This window comes from Petaurus breviceps, unplaced genomic scaffold (assembly GCF_028583685.1).
Source record: "Petaurus breviceps papuanus isolate PSGF00001 unplaced genomic scaffold, PetGlider_PUasm1.0 91133, whole genome shotgun sequence".
In the NCBI taxonomy this organism is placed as follows: domain Eukaryota; kingdom Metazoa; phylum Chordata; class Mammalia; order Diprotodontia; family Petauridae; genus Petaurus; species Petaurus breviceps.
In genome coordinates, this window is record NW_027187419.1 from 89,532,626 (window position 1) to 89,556,130 (window position 23,505).

Consider the following 23,505-nt stretch of genomic DNA (forward strand, 5'->3'; position numbering starts at 1 on the left):
CTCTACTTCTCTTGCTTGATTTTCAAACTCCTTGAGCTCCTCCATGGCCTGTAACCAATTCATATTTTTCTTGGAAGCTATTGATGCAGGAGTTTTGACTTTATTATCTTCTTCTGGTTTCATGTTTTGATCCTTTTTGTCCCCAAAAAAGGATTCTATTGTCTGATTGTGCTTCCTTTGTTTGTTCATCTTGCCAGCCAATTACTTGACTTTTGAGCTCTTTGCCATGGTAGAATTCTGCTTCCAGAGTGGAGAGAGCTATGTCCCAAATTTCTGGGGTTTTCCCAGTTATTGTCAGAGGTCTGAGGAAGGTACCTTTTCTTCAGCCACCACAAGCTCTGGCACACTGGTGTTTCTCACTCCAGGACCACCACCCAAGACTGGAACCCAGATTCCAGCATTCAAAGCAAGAGTGATTACCCTCTGAATGGTCTCTTGGTCCCCCTATTATATGCAGGCCAGAAGCTCCTAAGGCAGGCATGCAGCAGCAGATGCTGCCTCGCCTCTACCACCTCTCGCCCTGGAGCAGGGGTTGGACCATGCTCTTCTCCACCCAGTTGCAACAGAATTCACTACTGACCTTTTACTTTCTCTTTGGTGTTTATGGGTTGAGAAGTCTGGAAACTAATACATCTTCCAGTGTTTCACTCTCCTGAAGTCTTCTCAGGCCAGTCTGTGCCACTGCTCAGGCTGCCCTGGGGTTCATGTAGGACTGTGCTCAGCTCCCAGCTTGGTATGATAAACTCTTCCTGTCAGCCTTCCAGGCTGCCTTCAGTGGGAGATTTGTTTCTCTCTGTCACTTTGTGGGTTCTATAGTTCAAAAATTTGTATTAGAGTCATATTTACAGGTATTGGAGGTGTTTGGAGTGGGAGCTCAGTAAGTTTCAGCTTCTACTCTGCCATCTTGGCTGTGCCCTCAGGTCTGAAGCAATATAGAATAATGTTGCTGATACATAGTGTAGTTTCCCTATTTTTCTTTGATTAAATATATTTTTGCTTCAACTTTGTCTGAGATCATTACTATCCCTTCTTTTTTTACATAATAAGTTCTACTCCTGACCTTTACTTTATCTTTGTGTGTCTCTCATTTTTATAGCATTTCCTAAAAGCAACATATTCTTGAATTCAAAGTTTTAATCTACTATCAGTTTTCATTTTATGGATAAAGTCATCCTATTAACACTCTTAAGCTATAACTACTTTTTGTGTTCTTTCTTCCATCCTATTTTTTCCTCACTATCCTTCTCACCCTATTCTTACCACTCCTTACTCCTCTGCACTACCTTGCTCTATTCCAAGAGTCCCTCCCTTATCCTCTTCCCTCATACTATTCCCTTACCTTCTTATCTTTTTTTTAATTAAGGAGACTTTTATACCTTTCCAGGTATATGTTGTTCCTTCTTTAACGCACTCCCAATGAGAGTATGGTTCTACCACTACCCACCCTCCTCCCATTAGCTTCTTCTGTATCAAGTTTTCCTCTTATGCTTAGTTTGCATGAGACAATTATTCATTTTTTTCTCTATATAGAGTTTTATTTTTTTACAATCGCCCCATCATACTCAACTCAGCCCCTACTTCTTTCTCAAACTACCCAAATAATTCTGACAGTCATAAAAGTACCAATCATATTTATATATATAAGAATTAAGCAATTTGGCCTTATTGAGTCCCTAATAATTGGTCTTTAATGTTTACCTTATATTTCTACTGAATACTATATGTTAGGTTTTCCTCTAAGTTCTGTCATTTTTGTCACAAATTCCTGAAAGTCTTTCAGTTTGTTAAATGCCCATTTTTTTTTCATTTAGGATTATACTTAACTTTCCTGGGTAAGTTACCCCTTGACCCTGGGTCATAGCCCCATCTGTTTTGCTCTATGAAATACAGCATTCAAAGACCTACGGTACTTCAATGTAGTAGCTACTAGATCTGGAGTAACCCTTATTGTAGCACCATGATATTTATTTATTTTTCTTGTTGCTTCCAATATTTTCTCCTTAACCTGAGGACTTTGAAACTTGGATATGATATTCCTGTGAACTTTCCTTCTTTCTCTCTTTCAGGGGGTGATTGGTTAATTTTTCCTATTTCTGTTTTGCCTTCCTGTTGTAGAACTTCAGGGCAATTTTCTTTGATAATTTCTTGTAATGTATCAGGATTCTTTTTTTTAACCATAACTTGTAGGTAGTATGACTCTTCTTATACTATTCTCCTCAATCTATTCTCTAGATCAATTGTTTTTCTGATGAGATATGCATATTCTTTTCTATTTTTTCATTCTTTTGATTTTATTTTATTATTTCTTGGTATCTTAGAATATCATTAGCTTTCCTTTGCCCAATTCTAATTTTCAAGGAATTGTTTTCTCAAGTTTTTTATTCTGTATTTTAAGTTGGTTGACTTTCTTTTCTTAATTTTTTTTTATTTTCTTGGATTGCTCCTTTTTTCTTAATTTTTTGCCAATCCATTTTATTTGATTTTTAAAGTTCTTTTTATGTTCTTCCAAGAATTCTTTTTATGCTTGGGGACATCTGATGTTTTTCATTGAAAAAGGAGTGGCTTTTTTTAAGCTCCATTAACTATCTCTGAAGATGAACCCACATCTCTATTCCCATAGTAACTATCTATGGTTGGGTTCTTTCTCCTTTGCTTACTCACTTTTATTTATTTGTTTTTGTTTGCATTTATTTATTTATTTATTCATTTATTTATCTATTTATTCATTCATCCATTCATCCATTTATTTATTTGTTTGTTTATTTATTTGTAGCAGGTATTAGTGAAGTTCTAGTCCTAAGGTATGGGGAATGATGTCCCAAGCATCAGGTCCTTTTTAGTGTTGTTTTTTTTTCCCCTGAGGTCTATCTTGGGGCTTAACCTTCAGTTCGCCTCTTGACTCTTAAGCTGTGGTTAGGGCTCCCAGTTGTTTCAACTATTGAAATAATATACTAATAGGTCTTCTCATCTCTACATTTTTATACCTTCTCCCACCTGTCCTTTATGTTTCACCATTGTTTTACTCATAAGTTTGTTTATGCTACTTCTCTATGCAAATATCTTCAGGATCGCTATTGTCTCTCAAATAATCTTTTAACTCGACATTTAAGGTCTTGTACAGTCATGTGACATGATACCTATCTAACCATATTTTATGTTATTCCTGCTATACATTATGCACTCCAGTAAAACTGCTGTACTCTGTCCCTCAAAGTCTTTTGCTTCAATACTTTTATTCACACTATTCACCATTCCTATGATGGCTTCCACTCATCATTTGCTGATTAATTTGTATTCATTACATCTTAAATGCCAACCTTTGCATGAATCCTTTCTTGATTCTCTGGTATAGTAACAAGCATATCCTATAGATCATATTTAACATTTTACTTTGCAACTATTTTTACACAATATTACATTCTAAATGAATTATAATTATGTATATTTATATATTATTTCCCTTATTAGTTGGAAAGGCACATGAAATCAGGGACCTTATTTAATCTTTTTATCTCCTCCAGTGCCTATTATAGGACTCTATATGTTATATAGGTAATAAAAATGTTTGTTGAATAAATGAATTAATTATATCCTATCACATACTTGAAATTCACTAGAGAAGATTATATAATTTCCATCAATAATTGATTTCTGTATACTACAACCCTTTCATTCAGTAATTTTTTTAAACTTCATCCCTAAATCCCTCTTGCTACCATTTAATGCACTTTCTTTTTGTACCATTTTAGTAGAAACATAAAACAACTTTTGGCTGTTCTCCATAATATCCTTTCATAAAAAGACTTAGGTTACCCTTCAACCGTCTATATTTCTTATCAAAATAACCCTATTTCCACTCAGATTTTCAATACTTTAAAGCCTTTTTATTTACTGTTCTTCATTTGACCCTCTTCACATTTTCCATCTCTTTCAAATTGGTTAAATTTAAACTGGAGAAAGCAATCCAGCTAAAGCCTGGCTAATAATGACTATGAGGCAAAGGTGATTTCATGGTGGCCACAGATTTTAGTCTGTTTTATACATCCCTGATATCAAGTTAAATTCTTTGGCAGTACCATACCACATTGATGACTCATTCATTTAGAGTGGACAGTCAGAATGGATGACCATTTGAGAGTAAAGTCATGATGGTGACCTTACTTTCTAATCTATAAAAAACAGAGCTGGACTGATGAACTTTATGTTTTCTTCTCCTTTTTAAAGTCTGTTTCTTGATTTTATACTAGAATAAAAGACAAAGTTAGCAGACTCATTTATCTGCCATGCTAGAGACTAGGAACAGTATGGAAAAAATGCAAACTCTCACATATAGAAGTGTGCTTTCATCTCTTCCCTAAGTACAGTATTCTACTAAAGCTGCCAAAAGGAAAAAAAATGATCAGGTTCTCAATTCTATCTTTCTGTTCTTACAAATGTAGAAGAGATATGTCCTTTAGAAGAGAAACACTGAAAAAAGTAGATGCTAAAGGGATGGAGGAGCAGCAAAGGTTATACCCTGTAATCATACCCTAAAATATCCACCACTGAATAACAAAGAGATATACTAAAATTCCCTCTCCTGGGATTTTGCTCCCTCTATGCAAATTAGGCTAATATTTCTCTGAAAGGTAAGAGAAATCTTACAGGGACTTGACTGGCTCAGGGGCTAAGACTCAAGCTGTGCCTCCATTCCTCTGGCTTAATTGACCAGTCTTCTTAATCACCTAAGTGCACCAAATGGCCCATTAACCTAGAGTATTGTGATGTCACCAGACCTACCAAGTAGCCACACCCTTCACTGATGAATAGATTCTAGATTCCTTTCCACATTCAGACAAGGTGGGTAGGATGGTAGAATTCTATCAAGCTGTTATGGTATTGTTGTTGAATATGCTATGCTATGCCATGCTATAGTATAGTATATAATTAATATAACAATTAATAAAATAAAACATAAGATGTGATGTGACATTACATGATGTTAACACAATATCTTTGTTGAAAGTAACCTTTCTATGTTATGGCTAATTAAATCTCCTTTGGTTCTAACATTGAATCTGAACATGGTTCCAGCCAGAGTGAGGCTGATCTCTAATAAGCTCCTGGCAAAATTTGATTTATGTAGAAATGAGATATATTTTAATACTTAGTTTTCATTCCCACGCACATCCCTTTTTTGATCTCTGTTGTGTGATCTTTTTCCCCATTAGAATGTAAGCTCCTTGAGGGCAAGGATTATCTTTTTGCTTATATTTTTATTCCCTAGCACAATACTTAGCACATAAGTACTTTAATAAAAGCTTGTTTTTTCCCCCCTTCCTTCCCTTCACAAAGGGGGATGTGGGGTAGAGAATATTTGCAATATTATCAACAAAGGTAGAACTGAAACTGATATTGTCATTGGATTTTAGTACATACCACCTGAACAGAAAAAGGAAATAGGTGAGTCTGGGGAAAAGATCATAAGTTTGGCATGGAGACAGAATGTATTAGTGATGTGAAACTTCAATTATCTAAGTATCAGCTAGAGATCTCTTTCAGTTGAAAATGGAACAGCTAATAATCTTTCCTTAAAGATAATTTCATCTAGGCATAAGAACTAATTAAGAGTCTATTATGAATCTGATTTTTTGAAAGAATGTTTTATTGAATCTATTATTTTACAACACAGTAATTTTTTCCCATATTGCCCATTCCTATGAATACTATGGTTTCTTCTTTAAAACAAAGGCATTGGAGGGTCAGCTAGAAGGCACAGTGATGGCACAGGTCCTGGAGTGAGGAGGACCTGAGTTTAAAATCCAGCCTCAGACACTTAACAATTACTAGCTGTGTGACCTTGGGCAAGTCATTTAAACCCAAATGACTTGCCTTCTGCCTGATAAAAAGAAAATAAAAGAAAAAAAAAGGCGCCCCTCCCCATCTCTGTCTCCTTTGCTCTGCCGGCAGCCCTTTAGCTCTGCCCCTCACCCTCCGAGAATGTACGCCTGTGCCAAGTTCATCTCTACCCTGTCCTTGTGAGGAGCAGCTCTCAGCTGCTGAGTAGACCACTCCCTGAAGTGGTGCTAAAACGGCCAGAGGTTCGGACAGATGAGAATCTCAGCATTTTGGCAGCAAGTCCCTTGACCTCTTTTGTCTCCAGATGTGGATTCCAAACGAGTGCCATCTCAAGGGACATTGACACAGCAGCCAAGTTTATTGGGGCTGGGGCTGTCACTGTGGGGTGGCTGGCTCTGGAGCTGGGATTGGGACTGTGTTTGAAAGTCTCATCATCGGTTATGCAAAGGAACCCCTCCCTGAAGCAGCAGCCTTTTTTTCCTACACCATTCTGGGCTTTGCCCTGTCTGAGGCCATGGGACTCTTTTGCCTGATGGTGGCCTTCCTCATCCTCTTCGCCATGTGATGGAGCCGTTACTATCCCCCCACGTTTCTGAATGTTCCTCCTCGTCCTCCTGGTCCTTCCATGTCTCTTCCAGCCTGTGTATACCTCCATCTCCATCTTACCAGGCAACCCTGGGAAAAGCCATGGGATCAGGGTTTGACGGAGGGAAGACAAATAAATACTGTATTAATTTAGCTGTTAAAAAAAAAAAACTAAATGAATTTAAGGTAAAAAACTGTTGCAGTGACAATTGGCAATTTATGAAGCATTAAGGACAGGAAGCCCCTATGTGTCTACCAAAAGGAAGGGAAGTATGCTGTAATTGTTTTTCTTGAGTGGATTTTCAACAAGAGCAACTTTTTACTAGTATGAAAATTATAGGAACCTTTGTGGTGGAGAGAGACAAGTGCTAGATTTTAGAAGCATAGATTTCAAAGAATCCAGAAAAAAATCATTAGAATAAAATTCAGTAGGAGAAATCAGCCTAGATGTGAGGGAGGTTCTTAAGAATAACATTAGAAAGAGAGAAAGGGGATGTTTTATTACAGAAAGCTATCAAAAGAAAGTGATATAGATGCATTGGGAATTCATTGCCTAACTTAAGTTTAGAAAATAGGAGCCAGGGGGCGGCCAGGTGGTGCAGTGAGTAAGAACGGGGCCCCAGAGTTGGGAGACCTGGGATCGAATTTGGGCTCAGATACTTAGCACTACATCCAGAAATAATAACTGGCCGTGTAACCTTGAGGAAGTTACTTAATCCCAACTGCTTTAAAAAAAAATAGGAGCCAAGGTGGCTAAAGGAAGATAGATACAAAATCATGGCACAGTTTATAAAAAGTGTAAGGAAGGTAAAGGGTCTGAATTAACTGAAGCTGGGGAAAAAAAATCAAAGCATAAAATACAGGAGTTTTAAGCTTTATTTATAAAAAGGAGAAGATCTAAGAAGGGAGAGGACTATTGGTTGGGATGGGTGGGATCCTCATAACGAACTACAGGGAGAACACAAAGCAATTTTAACATTGATTTTCTTTGCTCTGCTAGGGAGAGTAATTTGTGTAACTACAAAATTAAAATAAAAAAAATGGCTAATAGGGAGTTGTTTCATGAGATAAATAAAGTGATATTAAAAGACTGCCTGACCTTCAAGAATTCAAGTCACAAGATCCAGATGAACTATATCTTAGTCTAGGAAGAGTATATGCAGATAAGATCGCTGAGCTCCTGTCAGTGACAGTTAATGTATCACTAAAAATGAGAAAGTATTGCAAGACTGGAAGAAGATGCATTTGGTCCTTAATTTATAAAAAAAAAAGTTAATTTTTGTTCTGTAAATTATAGACCAAAAAAGGCTTAAATTCATATTTAAATAATTAAAAGAATAGTTATTGGACATTTAGAAAACAAGACACAAAGGGCCAACATAACTTGAACAAGACAAGTCAGGCCAGGCTAATCTCATTTGGACAGTTACTGGGAAGTGAGGTCAATGCAGGAGATACAGTTTACTGATATCTAATATGTCATTTAAAATAATATCTCATTTTAATCTTGTGAAAAAGATGGAAAATGGAGATTATATGTACATTTATGGGGATTCAGTTTTTGATTGAATGGTCAGAATCAAAATATTCATTAATGATTTGAAGCAAACTTTAAAAAAGGCCTCTTAGAGTTTCACAGAGGTCTATTTCATTGATTCTGTGCTGTTTAAAATCTTTTCTCACTTTGATAATGGCATAGAAGACATGCTTTTAAAAATTTTAGAAGACATAAATCTTGGAGTAATAGTTACCACATTTCATGACAGTCAGGATCCAAAAATATCTTGACAGGCTGGAATACTGCATCAATTCTAATAAGATAAATTTTTTAAAATACATTTTATTGATAACTTTTATTTTTGTATCACCTCAAGAACTCTTGTATCTAATCCTTTCCCTCCTCCCACAAAGTTATTTCATATGACAAAACATTTTTAAAAGAAGAATAAAATTAACAAAACAAATCAATACATTAAAAAATCTCTAAATATATGCCATCTTTCTTATCTATTCATTTCTTATTTCTGAAAAGTAGTGGATGGAGGTGTCTTCTTATGCCTTTTTTTTGTAGCCATGTTTATTTATTATGATTTGGAAACTCATTTTATATCGTTTTTTTGTGGTTGGTCTTACCATTTCATTGTTGTAGGTATTGTGTGCTCCTTTTTATTGGTTCTACTTACTTCATTTAGAATCAATTCATGTGGGGTGGCTAGGTGGTGCAGTGAATAGAGCACCAGCCCTGGAGTCAGGAGGACCTGAGTTCAAACAAGGCCTCAAACACTTAACACAAAATACTAGCCGTGTGACCTTGGGCAAGTCACTTAACCCCAATTGCTCTCCAAAAAAAAAAGGAATCAATTCATATAATTCTTTCTATGCTTATCAGTATTTATATTTGCCATGGTTTGGAGCATAGTAGTGTTCAATTATATTCAATATACCATAATTTGTCTAGATATATCCATACTGATGAACTTGTTTGGTTTCTAATTCTTTATTACCAAAAAAAATTCTGCTGTAAATATTTTGATGACTATGGATGGAGCCTATCAATTTATCAATGGCATCTTTCGTAGTGGAATCTTTGAATCAAAGTTATCAGCATTTTTGCCACTTTATTTTTATAGTTCTTGTCACAATTTTACCTACAACATATTAATGTCATGGATATTTCTCATCTTCTGTCATCTTTGCCAATTTCCTGAGTAAGAGTTGAAATTTCAGGTTGCTTTCAATTGAATTTTTCTTTATTATTATGGATTTGGAGCATTCTTATATTTGTAACTCTATTAAGAATTGTTTATATCATTTGATAATTTTTCTATTAGATAATGGCTTTTGGTCTTAGAGAATTTTGTTAAGTTTCTATTTATTTTAGATATTATCTATGTATAGATAGATAGATAGAAAGATAGATAACTATCTACACAATCTAAATATTAGGCTATTATCTATTTATCTATTTATTATATAACAAACCCTTATCTGAGAAATTTGATGCAAAGAGTTATTTCCTCATTTGACCACTTTCATTCTTATATGTGATGCACTAATTTTGTTTCTGCATAAACTTTTCAATTTCATATTATCAAGATTATTTATCTTATTTTTAAATGGCCTCTCTCCTTTATTTGTCTAAGGATATATTCTCTAGCCATAGCTTTTAAAGGCATATCATACTGCTTCTCTTCTAAAAAGTTGTGGTTTAATATTTAATAATCAGGTTATGTATCATTTTTGAATTTATTTTGGAATATGGCCTAAGTTTACTTTCTTCCAGAATGTTTTTCTTTTACAGAATTTCTTATTGAATAGGAATTCCTCTCTAACCAATTTATTTTTTCATTAACATTTGTTTATTTTTAGTTTACATCATTCATTTCCACAAGATTTTGAGTTACAACTTTTCTCCCTATCTTTCCCCTACCCACACTACAAGAGAACAATCCCACTGAATACCCCTTCCCCTAATCTGCTCTCTACTATATCCTCCCCCATTCCCCCTCTGACTTTCCAGTAGGGCAAGATGGATCTGTATGCCCCAGTGTCTGTATATCTTATTTCTGAGTAGCATGTAAAAAATTTTATATATATATATATATATATATATATATATATATATAAATTTAAACATTTAGTTTTAAAACTTTGAATTTCAGATTCTTTCTCTTCCTACCTCCTCACCCACACTTACTGGGAAGATAAGCAATTAAATATAGGTTGTACAGGTATAGCTATGCAAAATCTTTCCATAGTGGATATATTGTGAAAAACTGACTATATTTCCCTCCATCCTATCTGGCTCCCCACTTGTTCAATTCTCTACTTTGATCATGTTCCATTTCAAATGTATGTGCTCCCAACTTCCCTCCCCCCCAACCTGCCTTCCACTCCAGCATCCCCCATCTCATCCCCTTCCCTCCTACTCTCCTGTAGAGTGAATACCCTATTTAGAGTAAGGTTTTGCCTTCCTATTCTTCCCCTCCATTGTAACAGTTTTCCTTTGCCTTTTCTATATAAGATAATTTACCCCCATCCTGTCTCTCCCCATCTCCTCTCATTATATTCCTCTCTCACCTCTCAATTTCACCATTTAAGTATCATCCCTTCCTTTTCAATTGGTCCTGTGCCCTCTGTCTATGTATACCTGTACACATATATACACACACTCACATATATATTCATATGCCCATATACACTCCTACATAGACATATATGTATGTATATACACTTATGTATACATATATATATAGATATATATACCGTGTTTCCCTGATAATAAGACACTGTCTTATTAATTTTTTTGGACAGAAAAACACCAGAGGGCTTATTTTCAGGAGAGGGCTTATTTTAATGAACATTGACAGCAATTTTAATAAACAGGTAAATGTGAACAAAAAAATGTAGCTTTATTCAATAATGAATTCAATAAAGAACAGGATGATGCGCTCACTGCTGCAGCTCTGATTGGATGCAGCTCGGAGCGCGGCGTGCATTTGGGGGGTTGGACGGGGACGGTGTATACAGAGGGTACCGTAATGTAGTGTGTAGCGCAGGGGATCACCTTCACTACAGTAGCAATCTCAATAGGGCTTATTTTAGGGGGAGGGCTTATTTTAGAGGAATCTTACACAGTAAGGGGAGGGGTTATTTTCGGGATAGGTCTTATTATCGGGGAAACACGGTATGTATACACATTTATATTCCCTTCAACTATTCTCATACTGAGAAAAGTTTCATCAGTTACAATGATCATTTTTCCATGTAGGAATGTTAATAGTTCAACTTTGATAAGTTACTTACGATTTCTTTTCCTTGTTTACCTTCTCATGCTTCTATTGCTTCTTGTATCTGAAAGTCAAATTTTCTATTCAATTCTGCTTTTTTCATCATGAATGCTTGAAAGTCCTGTCCTTTATTCCATTGAATGACCATATTTTCCTCTGAAACATTATATTCAGTTTTGTTGGGTAGGTGATTCTTGGTTTTAATCCCAGCTCCTTTGACCTCCAGAATATCATATTCCAAGCCCTTCAATCCCTCAGTGTAGAAGCTGCCAGATCCCGTGTTATTTTGATTGTGTTTCCACAATATTATAATTGTTTCCTCCTGGCTGCTTGTAAAATTTTCTTCTTGATCTGGCAACTCCAGAACCTAGCTATAAAATTCCTAGGAGTTTTCTTTTTGGGATCTTTTTCAGGGGGTGATGGGTGGACTCTTTCAACCTCTATTTTGCCCTCTGGTTCTAAAACATCAGGGCAATTTTCCTTGAGAAATTTTTTTGGTCTTTATTAATTTGTTTACTTTTAGTTTACAAGAGTCATTTCCATAATTCCTTTCATATTTTCTCTCCATCCCCCCCCTCCACCTCCCTCCCAATGGCATACAATTAAGTATAGTATCTACAAATACTTTCACATTAGTCATTACTCAGGTTATAAAGAAGGATTGTATCAGATGGAATGAACAATGGGAAAAAGGAAACACCACCAAACAAGAAAAGGAAAAAGAGCAGGTAGTTTGCTTCAATCTGGGTTCAAACTCAGTTCTTTCTCTGGATGTAAACATCTCTCTCCATCATGAAACTTTTGGGGTTGACTTATAACTCTGGATTGCTGAGAAGAGTCCAGTCTATCAAAGTTGGTTGTCACACATATGTTGTGTCTGTAATTGTGTACAAATTCCTCCTGGTTCTACTCTTCTCACTCAGCATCAGTTCGTATAAGCCTCTCCGGGTAAATATGAAGTCCATCTGTTCCTCATTTCTTATAGCAAAATAGTATTCCATAACATGCATATACCATTACTTGTTCAGCCATTCCCCAATTGATGGACACCCCCTTAATTTCCATTTCTTTACCACCACAAAAAAGCTGCTATAAACATTTTTGTACATATGGGTCTTCTTCCCACTTCTATAATCTCTTAGAACCCTGGAAGTGGTATTGCGAGGTCATAGGGTATGAAATTATTTATAGACCTTTGGGCATAATTCCATATTGCTCTCCAGAATGACTGGATCAGTTCACAACTCCACCAGCAATGCATTAGCGTTCCAATTTGTCCACATCCTCTCCAGCATTTGTCATTTTCTTGTTTTGTCATCTTAGCCAATCTGACTGGTGAGATGTGGTACCTCAGAGTTGTTTGATTTGTATTTCTCTAATCAATAGTGATTTAAAGCATTTTTTCATATGCTTGTAAATATCTTTAATTTCTTCTTCTTAAAACCACCTGTTCATATCCTTTGACCATTTATCAATTGGGGAATGAGTTGTATTCTTATAGATTTGACTCAATTCTCTGTATATTTTAAAAATTAGTCCTTTATCAGTGACATGGTTTGTAAAAATTTTCCCCAGTTATCCACTTCCATCCTAATCCTGGTTACATTTGCTTTGTTTATACAGAAGCTTTTCAATTTAGTGAAATCAAAATTATCCATTTTGCATTTCATAATGCTAATTCTTGTTTGGTCATAAAGTCTTTCCCTCTCCACAAATCTCACAGGTAAACTATTCCTTTCTTTCCAAGATTGCTTACGGTATCAGCCTTTATACCTAGATAATGCACCCATTTCGACTTGATTTTCATATGTGGTGTTAGATAATGGTCTATGCCCACTTTCTGCTATGCTATATTCCAGTATTCCTAGCAGTTTTTGTCAGATAGTGAGTTCTTATCCCATAAGCTGGGGTCTTTGGGTTTCCCAAACAGTAGATTACTATAGTCATTTGGCTGCTGAGTCTTGTGTCCCCAATCTATTTCACTGATCCACTACTCTATTCCTCACCCAGTACCAAGTAGTTTTGATGACTGCTGCTTTATAATACAGAGAAAAATCTGGTATAGCTAGTCCACCAACCCTAGAATTTCTTTTCATTAATACCCTTGATATTCTGGACCTTTTGTTCTTCCAAATGAATTTTGTTACTATTTTTTTCTAGCTATATAAGGTAGTTTTTTGGTAAATTGATTGGTATGGCACTAAATATATAATTTAATTTAGGTAAAATTGTCATTTTTACTATGTTAGCTCAACCCAGCTACTAGCAATTGATGTCTTTCCAATTCGTTAGATCTGACTTTATTTGTGTGAAAAGTGTTTTGTAGTTTTGTTCATATAGCTCCTGGGTTTGTTTTGGCAGGTATTTTATAATGTCTAAAGTAACTTTAAATGGGATTTTTCTTTCTATCTCTTACTGTTGCATTGCATTAGAAATATACAGGAATGCCAAAATTTATGTGGGTTTGTTTTATATCCTGCAACTTTGCCAAATTTATTTATTTTCTCAAATAGTTTTTTACTTGATTCCCTAGGATTTTCTAAGTATATCATCATATCATCTGCAAAGAGTAATAGCTTGTTCTATTCTTTGCCTAATTTGATTCCTTTGATTTCTTTTTCTTCTCTAATTGCTACTGCTAACATTTCTAGTACCAGATTGAATAAGAGGGGTGATAGTGGACATCCTTGTTTTACCCCTGATCTTATTGGAAATGCTTCCAGCTTCTCCCTATTACATGTAATACTTGCTGATGGCTTTAAATAGATGCTACCTATTATTTTCAGGAAGTTTCCATTTATTCCTATACTTTCTACCGTTTTTTTTTTAATTTTTTTAAAGCAATTGGGGTTAAGTAACTTGCTCAAGTTTACATGGCCACTTATTTCTAGGTGTGGTGCTGAGTATCTGAGCCCAGATTTGATCCCCAGGTCATCCCGACACTGGAGCCGGTGCTCTTACTCGCTGAGCCACCTGGCCGCCCCTAAGCCATTGGGGTTAAGTAACTTGCTCAAGGTTACATGATCAGGTGTTTCTGGGTGGGTGCTAAGTGTCTGAGCCCGGGATTAGATCTCCAGGTCATCCCGACACTGGAGCCGGTGCTCTTACTTGCTGTGCTACCTGGCCGCCCCCTTTCTAGTGTTTTTTAATAGGAATGGATGTTGTATTTTGTCAAAAGCCTTTTCTGCATCTATTGCATCATTGATGCAATATTGATCAAAATCATGATTGATCAAAATATTGATCAAAATCATGATATTGATCAAAAATCATGTGGTTTTTGCTAGTTCTATTGTTGATATGATCAATTATACTGATGGTTTTCCTAATATTAAACCATCCTTGCATTCCTCAAATAAATCATACCTGATCAAAGTATATTATTCTTGTGATCAGTTGATATAGTCTTTTTGCTGATATTTTATTTAAAATGTTTGCATCTATATTCGTGAGGGAAATTGGTGTATAATTTTCTTTCTCTGTTTTATCTCTTCCTGATTTATTTATCAGTACCATATTTGTATCATAAAAAGAATTTGGTAGGACTCCTTCTTCACTAATTTTCCCAAATATTTTGTAGAGTATTGGAATCAATTGTTCTTTAAATGTTTGATAGAATTCACTAGTAAATCCATCTGACCCTGGAGATTTTTTCCTAGGTAGTTGAATGATATGACTTGTTCAATTTCTTTTTCTGAGATGGGGTTATTTAAGTATTCTACTTCCTCTTCAGTTAATCTGGGCAACTTTTATTTTTGTAAATATTCATCCATTTCACTAAGACTGTGAAATTTATGTTCATACAACTGGGCAAAATAATTCCTAATTATTGTTTTAATTTCCTCTTTATTGGTGGTAGATTCACCCTTTTCATTTTTGATTCTCATAGTTTGCTTTTCTTCTTTCTTTTTTTATCATATTGACTAAGGTTCTATCAATTTTATTTTTTTCCATAAAACCAGCTCTTAGTTTTATTTATTAATTCAATAGTTTTCTTAATTTAAATTTTATTAATCTCTCCTTTGGTTTTCAGTATTTCTAATTTAGTATTTAATTGGGGATTTTGAATTTGTTCTTTTTCTAGATTTTTCAATTGCCTGCCCAATTCATTGACCTCCCTTTTCTCTAATTTATTCATGTTTGCACTCAGGGATATAAAATTTCCCCTAAGAATTGCCTTTGCTCCATCCCACAAATTTTGGTATGTTGTCTCATTGTTGTCATTCTCTTGAATGAAGTCACTGATTGTTTCTATGATTTCTTGTTTGACCCACTCATTCTTTAGCATTAAATTGTTTAGTTTCCCATTAGTTTTTTGTATGTCTTTCCATGGCCCTTTACTGCATATAATTCATATAATTTTTATTGCTTAATCATCTGAGAATGATGCATTTAATATTTCTGCCTTTCTGCCCTGAATTATGAGGATTTTATGCCATAGCACATAGGCAATTTTTGTGTATGTGCCATGTAGCACTGAGAAGAAGGTATATTCCTTTTCATCCCTAATCAGTTTTCTCCAGAGATCTATCATACCTACCCTCTCTAAAATTCTATCCACCTCCTTAACTTCTTTCTTTTTTTTGAGGTTGGATTTATCAAGTTCAGAGAGGGGGAGATTAAGGTTCCCCACTAGTATACTTTTGCTATCCATTTCTTCCTCTAATTCCCTTACCTTCTCCTCTAGGAATTTGGATGCTATACCACTTGGTGCATATATGTTAAGTAATGATATTGCTTCATTCTCAATGGTGGCTTTTAGCAGGATATAATTTTCTTCCTTATATCTTTTAATTAGATCAATTTTTGCTTTTGCTTTATCTGAGATAAAGATTGCAACCCCTGCTTTTTTTTGTTACTTTAGCTGAGGCATGATATATTTTACTCCAGCCTTTTACCTTTACCCTGTGTGTATCCCTCTGTTTGAGATGTATTTCTTGTAAACAGCATATTTGTAGGATTATGGTTTTTAATCCATTCTGCTATCTGCCTCCATTTTATGGGAGAGTTCATTTCATTCCCATTCACAGTTATGATTATTATCTGTTTCTTTCCCTCCATCTATCCCCTCCCCTGTTATTGCTTATATTTTTTCTCCCCTTCTCCCTTCCCCTCCTTAATAGTTTTCCTTTTGACCACTGCCTCATTCAGTATTCCCTTATCAGCCCCCTTCCCTTTCCCCCCACCTTCCCTCTTACTTCTTCCCTCACTCCTAACCACCCCTTTCATATCCCTTTCCCCCTCCTACTGCCTGTAGGATATTTTTATACTTAATGAAGTATGTTATTTCTTCTCACCAAGAGTGTCAAGAACAAATCTCATATGAAGCTCCTCTCCTTCCCCTCTTTCCCTCTGTTATGATACATTTTAGGTCTCTTCTCCATAGAGTCCTGTGCTTACCTGGTTGTGTTATTCCCTCCTTGCACCAGAACCAATGAGGGAAAAGCTCATATAATACTGGCCACTTGAAGTATTTTCTTTTTTACCTGGTGTATCATCAATGCAATATGCACAATGACTATGACAATTATAAATATGCTGATGTGGTTATTAATCACAAAATATACCAGGCTCTCTACTTGGGGGATAAAGCTAGAACATTTATTAAAATATCAAATAATGAGTCCCCAAAACAGAAAGTCAAAGCCATCACAGCAGTTATGAAGTTTTCACATCTGGGACCATGGAAGAGGATCCAGGGAATCTTAGAATAGGCCCCAAGTCAAGATGAAAAGACCTTTCCTTGGGTACTGAGTAATTATGGAATTATAGTTTACTAGTGACCTAAGGGGTAGAGGGTTTTGTGTATGATACTTAGTAATTGATTGTTGAATAAGTGACTGATTGAGTTAATCAAGACTTTGCCCCAAGAGTTGAAGACTCTGACTATTGTACTTTGACATATTATTACTGATAAGTGACTGATTGAGTTAACTTAGCTGCCCCATGAGTGGAAGACTTTGACTATGTCCTTTGAGATTACTGATGTGACTGATTGAGTTAACTTAAGAGGGACTATTTTACTTTGAGACAATGTTGTGAATATTATATTGTGATTTTCTGTGATAAGTAGTAATATTATGAATGCTGCACCTTGATTTTCTGTTAAAGTTTTGTTTTTGTTATGGAATAGATTGATCACTATACTGTGTAATTGTGATAGTAATGGAATATAAAGATTCCCCTGTATTGGCTTGGTTTTCAAACTGATTGTGTTAAAACCCAGAGCTTGTTAATCCCACCTGTGGGATGGACTTGTTGATGTGAAAAGAGAGTCCTGAACTGGGAGGAGCTGGTGACTAGATTTGGAGAGACAAGAGAGAGGCAGAAGAACTTTTTGGAAGCAGCACCCTCATGGAGGCAGAGGGAGAGATTGAGAGGATTGCTGAGGGCCACTTGGAATTGCCCAGGACTTTTGAGACCTGCCCCCGGAGCTGCCAAGGAGTGAGGAGACATGGCTGTTTTGCTGGTACTTTGTCTGTCTGTTTTGATGTTGTTTTGCCAGATTTGTCCACTGGTGAAGTCCTGTTGTTGAAGAGGTCCTGGAACCTGGCTGTTGGCTAAGAGCTCCTGAGACTGTCCTGCAGACAGAGAGTGAATACTGTCCACTGGTGAAGGACAGTGCTGTTGTTGCAGAGGTCTGGGAACCTTTCTGTTGGTTCAGAGCTCCTGAGACTGTCCTGCAGACAGAGAGTGAATACTGTCCACTGGTGAAGGACAGTGCTGTTGTTGCAGGGGTCTGGGAACCTTTCTGTTGGTTCAGAAGCTCTGAAGAAGGATTTTCTTGTTGTATGTTTACAGAAATCCTGGGAGAGGGTTTTTCTAATGTTTTCAGGGGTTCTAGGACTGTTCTGCAGACAGAGGATGAATCAATGAAGAGACTGGCAATGTATCTTGTGGCCTTGCTAAGCCTTGTCTCCCCAGGAACTAAGATTGCTGAGAACTTGCCTCCTGTCAAGATGAAGGAAAGACCTCCATTTGGGTATTAAGTGTTGTGCTTAAACTTGATGTAACTCAGGGGTAGATTCAATTGTGATCCAGGGGTGGTGAACTTTTGACCTTTTTGTGTTTTATGGTTGAACAAATGAATGTACTTTACTTATGTTTGGAAACTAATCTCCATTTGAGAAGAGGGACTTTGTGGTGGACTAAATGAAGGTACAGCCTAGGGGTGGAGTAGTATTTAGAACAGGGACTTTGTAATTGATTGAATGAATGGAAGGTCCTGCGGTGGGGTAGTACTTGGAGATTATTTAATCACCCTTAGTAAATGCTGTATTTTGAATGATGTCATGTTTTGACCTTCTCTGTTCTTAATTTGTCACTGAATAAAATGGAGGGCACCTATGCTGGTATTTTGAACCTTGGGAAGTTGCCTATCCTTGGCATTACATTACAGTAATCAGAATCTTAAACGCTGTTCACAGTAGCATTCTTCTGGGAAGCTGCTTGTGTATGGCATTACACCTGGTAATTCTGGAGTTTGGCCACAACATTTTGGTGACTTTTCAGTTTGGGATCTCTGTCAGGAGGTGGCCAGTGGATTCTCTCAATTTCTATTTTGCCCTCAGGTTCTAGTATCTCAGGGTAGTTTTCCTTGATGATCTCTTGATGTTGTACTGGCTAATTTTTTTTTATCATGATTTTGTGGTAGGCCTATGTTTCTCAGATTATCTCTCCTGGATCTGTTTTCCAGGTCAGTTATTTTTCCATTGAGATATTTTACCTCTTTTTCTAAGTTTTCATTCCTATTGTTTTCTTTGACTAATTCTTGGTTCCTCAGTTATTTGCTTCAATTTGGTTGATTCTAGTTTTTAGTGAATTATTTTCCTTGGTTAGTTTTTGGAGCTCCTTTTCCATATCACCCATTTTTCTTTTTAAGGAGCTGTATTCTTCATTATAATGTTTTTCTAATTTTGCAATTTTGATTTTAAAAGAATTATTCATTTTGCTTTCTATCTCTCTCATTTGGTTTTCAAAGTTCCTTTTGAGCTCATCTAGGAAAGCTTTCTGTGCTTGGGACCCGTTCCCTGTTGATGCTTCAGCTGTGGGTATGGAGTCAACATTATCTCCCTCTGAGTTTGGTTCCTCCCCCTAAGGATAGTAGGACTCCAGAGTCTTTATCTTTGCAGTCTGCTTTCTACCCATTTTGAATCAGGGCCCTATCCATGGGCTTCCTCTAGGATTCCCAGGCCTTTACTGTTTAGGGTTTTGCCCTGGGGCAATAATTACTATGTTGTCAGTGGGCGGGGGCAGAGTCAAGATGACAGAGTAGAAACAGGACTTCCACTGGGCATTTGCTCCTACCACCTCCAATTCATGTAAAATGGGACTCTGAACAAATTTGGAGCTTTGGAGAACACACAAAATGGCAGAGAGAAGCTAACCTCCTGCTAAAGACAGCCCTGCAGGCTGGCAAGAATCAGCCAGTGTAGCGCTCTGGGAGCCAGCCCCAGCCCTGAACCACTGCCAGAGGTTTTAGCCCCAGGGCAGGCCTGAACAACACTGGTTGGAGGGACTCTGTGGCCATTTCCAGAATTTTCAATACATAGAGGCTAAGGACAAAGTGAGAGGTCAGTGCAGTGTGGACTTTGGGATCCAGTAGTTGGGAAAGCATTGGCCTTTGCTCCCAGGGAGAGAAGCAGCTGAGGCACTGCAGCTCTGCAGCTGCCACATGACAGCTTTAGTTCCTGGCCTGCAGAGTGTAGGAGGACCAAGCGACCAGTCTGATGGGTAATTGCTCTTGGTTTAACCTGCTTGTATCTGGATTCCTGTCTAGGGTGGAAGTCCTGGGGTGTCCGCCCAGTTTGCCAGAGTGTATGGAGGCTTCAGAGAGGGTAAACAATTAAAACCTTCAGCATCTGAGAAAACCTCAACATTTGGAATGAATCTCCCCTGTCTGGTGGCAGAGTCCTACTGTGGCAAAAAGCCCAGGGGTCAAGTGATTGAGTGGCAACATGAGCAAGCAAAAGAAAAAAAAAATAAACAGAACAACCCAACTTTACACTCCTAATTTGGTGACAAAAAGGATCAAAAATTGAACAGGAGAAAGACAGTGAATTCAGAACTCCTGCACCAAAAGCTTCCAAGAAAAATATGAGCTGGTTACAGGCCATAGAGGACCTTAAGAAGCAAATAAGAGAAGTGGAGGAAAAATTGGGAAGAGAAATGAGAACAATGTAAGAAAATTATGAAATGAGAGTCAACAGCCTGAAGAAAATAACACCTTAAAAAATGGATTAACTCAAATGGCAAAAGAGGCTCAAAAAGGCAATGAGGAGAAGAATGCCTTAAAAAGCCAAATTGACCAGATGGAAAAAGAATTTCAAAATCTTACTGAAGAGAATCATTCCTTCAGAATTAGACTGGAGCAAATGGAAGCTATTGACTTTATGAGAAATCAATATACTATTAAAGAGATCCAAGCAAATGAAAGAAGTGAAGGCAATGTGAAATATCTCATTGGAAAAACCACTGGCCTGGAAAATTGATCCATAAGGGATCATTTAAAATTATTGGACTACCTGAAAGCCATGATGAAAGAAAGAACCTAGAAATCATGCTCCGAGAAATTCTCAAGGAAAACTGCCCTGATGTTTTAGAAACAGAGGGCAAAATAGAAGTTGAAAGAATCCACCCATCACCTCCTGAGAAAGATCCCAAAAAGAAAATTCCTAGGAATATTCTAGCCAGGTCCCAAAATTCCCAGATCAAGGAGAGAATATTACCAGCAGCCAGAAAGGAACAATTTGAAAATTGTGGAAACAGAATCAGGATAACACAGGACCTGGCAGATTCTACACTGAGGGATTGAAGGGCTTGGAATATGATATTCTGGAGGTCAAAGGAGCTGGGATTAAAACCAAGAATCACCTACCCAGCAAAACTGAGTATCATTTTTTGGGGGAAAATATGGTCATTCAGTGGAATAGAGGACTTTCAAGTATTCTTGATGAAAAAAGCAGAGTTGAATAGAAATTTGACATTCAGATACAAAAAGCAAGAGAAGCATGAGAAGGTAAACAGGGAAAAGTAATCATAAGAAGGAACTTATAAAATTTGAACTCTTTGCATGCCTACATGGAAAAGCGATCATTGTAACTGATGAAACTTTTCTCAGTATGAAAATAGTTGAAGGGAAAATGCATATATATATATATATATATATATATATACATATATATATATATATATGTCTATATAGGAGGGTATATGGGTGTATGAAAAGATATGTAAATGTGTGTAATGTTTACAGGTATACACAGACAGAAGGCACAATTTAATATGAAGGAATGGTACTTAAAAAGATGAAATTAAGAGGTGAGAAAAAATATAATGAGAGGAGATATGGAGAGATAGAATGGGGTAAACTATCTCATAGGAGATGCAAGGGAAAATGGTTACAATGGAGGGGAAGAATAGGAAGGCAAGAGGGAATGGGTCATCCTTATTCTCATTGAATTTGGCCCGGGGAGGGAATGACATACACACTAACTAGAGTATCTCACCCTACAGGAGAGTGGGGGGGGGGAAGGGGATGAGAGGGGGGATGATGGAAGGGAAGGCAGGCTGGTGGGGGGAGGGAAGTTGGAAGCACCCACTTTTGAAAAGGGATAGGATCAAAGTATAGAATAGAAAAATTGGGAAGTGGGATAGGAGGGAGGGAAATACAATCAGTCTTTTACAATATATCTACTATGGTAATGTTTGCATAGCTACACATGTACAACCTATACTGAATTGCTTATCTTCCTAGTAAGGGTGGGTGACAAGGGATGAAGGGAATGAATCTGAAATTCAAAGTTTTAAAATCAAATGTTGTAATGCCAAGGAAAGTCAACTTCCCAGGGTTCAAAATACCAGCATAGCTGCTCTCCATTTTATTCAGTGACAAATTAAGAACAGAGAAAATCAAAATATAGCATAATCAAAAATACAGCATTCTCCAAGTGTAATTCAATAATTCCCAAGTAATACTCCACACCTGGATATTATAATTCATTTAGTTAATCCCAAAGACCCTCTTCTAAGTACTACTCCACCCCTAGGAATAACATTTATTTAGTCAATCACAAAGCACAAAAAAGTCAAAAGTTCCTCACCCTTGGATCACAACTGAATAGGCCATTTACCCCAGTGTTACAACAAGCTTGAGCACAGAATTTAATACCCAAAGAGAGATTTTTCTTCATCTTGACCAGAGGCAAGTTCTCAGCAATCTTTGTTCCTGGGGAGACAAAGCTTGGCAAGGCCACAAGATATATTGCCAGTGTCCTCATTAATTCATTCTCTGACTGCAGAACAGTCCTAAGGACCCCTGAAAACATTAGTAAAACCCTCTTCCAGGATTTCTGTAAATATACAACAAGAAAATCCTTCTTCAGGACTTCTGAACCAACAGCAAGGTTTCAGGACATCTGCAACAACAGCATTGGCCTTCACCAGGGGGACAATTCACTCTCTGTCTGCAGAACAGTCTCAGGACCCCTGAACCAACAGCAAGGTTCCAGGACCTCTGCAACAACAGCATTGGCCTTCACCAGTGGACGAATCTCACAAAACAACATCAAAACAGACAGACAATGTACCAGCATAACAGCCATGTCTCCTTAGTGCTTGGCAGCTCTGGGTGGCTGCTCTCAAAAGTCCTGGGCAGTTCAAACTGGCTCTCAGCAATCCTCCCCGTTTCTGCCTCCACGATGCTGCTTCCAAAAAATTCTTCTGCCTCTCTCTCTGCTTGTGTCTCTCTAAATTCATGTCACCACCTCCTCCCAGTTCAGCCCTCTCTTTTCATGTCAACAAGTCCATCCCACAAGTGGGATTTCCAGGCTCTGGGTTTTAACATTTTAAATCCAAAAACCAAGGCAGGACAGGGGGATCTTTAAATTCCATTACTATTACAAATGTTTAAATGTACATATACTATTATTAATACTATTTTACATGTAATTGGGAAATAAGATGTACAGGCACTGGGGCATAGACATCCACCATGCCCTAATGGAAAAGTCGAAGGGGTATGGGTGAAAGTCCACTGGAGGAGGGGATATCCTGTGGGAATGCTATTTTGGGGGGAGGGAAAGGGTAAAATGGGGAAAAAATTCGCAACTCAAAATCTAGCAGAAATGAAGGATGTAAACCAGAAGTTAATAAAGCATTTGAAAAAGAAATAAAGCTTCTTGTGCCTAGGGAAAAAAAATAATTATTATTTTGTTTTCAGGGTCAGAGTCATGGGGATTGGAACAACTGGGGTTCACTCTGCCATCCTGGTCCTTGGAAGTCCTGATGGGGG